Genomic DNA, 2,638 nt, shown 5'->3' on the forward strand with positions numbered 1-2,638 from the left:
AGACTCCTGCTAGTCAGAGAGGATCTGGGCTGGATTGGAAAGCTTCAGAGAGGAAAACCTTCACTCTGGACTGGACTGAGAACGGAGCAGCCTCAGCTTCCTGGAGCCTGACTTGCCTCTGTGGTCTAAGGTTGTGAGGGCTGACATCACAGTGAAACTCCTGAGATCACAGAACCTTTGAGATCACAGGCTGACTTCCTTTTTTCCCTAAAATGAAGAATAATAATTAAAAAAAATGTTGTGTCTGTGTTTGTGTTGCTGCATCAGTTAAACAATGACTCTGACAGAGGGGATGTAGCTCAGTGGTAGAGCGCATGCTTTGCATGTATGAGGCCCCGGGTTCAATCCCCGGCATCTCCAGCTGGTCCTTTGGAGCCTTCATCTTAACAGCTAAATTGATCCTTAAATGTGACAACAGTTGATAACAAACTACCAGAAGAGAAACCAGTCTGTTGCATATCAAAGTATTTGTAGCTGGGTCAGTGTGACTGTGAGCCTTCATAGCCAGCATGAAGGAGCTGGTTTTATCTTTGCTGGGGAAATCCCACACACAGCTGCTCTCAGTTCCAAATGTGTGTGTCCTCACTCCTCCGTCCTCCTGCTGCCCTCAGAATACAGACACAATTCAACCTGGCAAGTTTGGAGCATAGAAGTGCTCCTGAAGAGATGTGTGTCAGCCCACAGCTGGCTGTTCTTACCTGGAACCTCAAGATGAAACTGCTTCCACAGATTGGAAATGAATCTGATGTTGACTTTTGGACAAATCACCTGTTCATCAGTTCATCATCACTTCCATCCATTTCTGCTGCTTATCTTGTTATAGAAAGGAGTCTATCTGCTGTGTGACTGAGGCAGTTACTGTGAGCTGCTGCATGTCTCAGTGTGTGTGTGTGGGGGGGGGGGCTGTGTGTGACTGGTCGGCTGCCAAGGATTATTGATGAGATCAATCATGATCAGCTCAGAGATCACGGCACAGAAGAAGGAGACTTTTTGATTTTTGGGGGTTCAGTTTCTAAGTCAGACACATCATCACAATTTGAAGTTTTCCTCCAGTAAAAACAAAACAACACAAAACCAAACAAAAACATGATTTGACTTTTGATGTCTACCTTTTTTGGAAATTGTGAGTCCAACAAGCAGGAGGCCGTTTGAGCTTGGAAACTGTGAAGCATCACCAGTAACTGCTGGTTAATTTACAGTTGTTTCCTCCAAAAAGTTTAAAATGAACTCAATGCTGAATCCCTCGTCGTCATCACTGAGCTGCAGAACTGGTCCATGCAGGAGGCTGAGCAGGTCTTCCTCTCTGGTCCAGTGTCTCAACACAGGTCAGTGTAGAGAATTAAAACATGAACACAAATCTTTATCAGTTGTTTACTGATATCAGTGACTACCTTCAAGTAAGAGTGTTAGTGAATGGACCCTTTTTAAAGTTTATGTTATAATGTTTGAAAAATGATGCTCACAAAAACACTATAAAAGTGTTTGTGGTAAAATGATTCCGTAGATTTTATTGCCATTTTAAGAGTTCAAGCGTATTTTGATGACATTGTTTGATATCATGACTCACAGTTACTTTAGCAGGACCATCGTGACATGAAATCTTCCTCATCATCCCATATCGACCCTCAACCCCTCACACAGAACCAGGAGCCCTCAACTGAAGGAACCTTTAAAACTGAGAAGTTGGACAGAAAGCAGTATTTTGGTGGAATGAACCTTTAAAACTATAAATTAGAAAGTATTTTGGTGGAATGAACCTTTAAAACTATAAATTAGAAAGTATTTTGGTGGAACGAACCTTTAAAACTGTAAATTAGAAAGTATTTTGGTGGAATGAACCTTTAAAACTATAAATTTGAAAGTATTTTGGTGGAATGAACCTTTAAAACTATAAATTAGAAAGTATTTTGGTGGAATGAACCTTTAAAACTATAAATTAGAAAGTATTTTGGTGGAATGAACCTTTAAAACTATAAATTAGAAAGTATTTTGGTGGAATGAACCTTTAAAACTATAACTTGTTTGAAAGTATTTTGGAGGAATTGGAATAATCCTTTTATACAGTTGTCAGAAATTAAAGGACAGGAAGTAGTATTTTGGTGGAATAAACCTTTAATACTGTAGTTCGAAAGGAGTAATTTGCTGTCATCTAATTCGATAGGTGGCGCTGTCACCAAAAAACAAAAGTTCCAGAACTGCATTTTATCATCCAATTCAGTAGGTGGTGCTGTGGGGTCCTGGAACTGCAGCTCTCTGGTGCTGCAGGATCTCCTCTTGAAAAGCCTCACAATTCAGAGTCGTTCCAGAATCTTAATATGATACTAACAGTAATGTTGTGATAGTTGCGAATCAACTCAGTGATGCTTACAGTCATGTAGTAAGAGTTTCGAATAACCTCAAAGTGATGCTAACAGTCATGTAGGAAGAGTTGCTACGAACCTCAAAATATTGCGACAGTGATTTAGTAAGAATTGCCAATGAACTCAAAATGATACTAACAGTAATGGAGTGAACGTTTCGAATAACCTCAAAGTGATGCTGACAGTCATGTCGTAAGTGTTGCTACGAACCTCAAAATAATGCGACAGTGATGTCAGAAGAATTGCTAATGAACATAAATGATGCTAACAGTAATTTA

At 40.0% G+C, this 2,638-nt stretch overlaps 1 non-coding gene across 1 annotated transcript; it reads left to right on the forward strand.

The window, feature by feature from the left end:
* Positions 1–288: 288 nt before the first annotated feature.
* On the forward strand, positions 289–360 carry trnaa-ugc (transfer RNA alanine (anticodon UGC)). Its single transcript has one exon. It is a non-coding gene; the product is annotated as a tRNA-Ala (tRNA).
* The last annotated feature ends 2,278 nt before the right edge of the window (positions 361–2,638 follow it).

The sequence above is a fragment of the Aulostomus chinensis genome, chromosome 1, assembly GCF_037954235.1.
Source record: "Aulostomus chinensis isolate RoL2024-O1b breed Wild chromosome 1, RoL_Achi_v1.0, whole genome shotgun sequence".
Taxonomy (NCBI): Eukaryota; Metazoa; Chordata; class Actinopteri; order Syngnathiformes; family Aulostomidae; genus Aulostomus; species Aulostomus chinensis.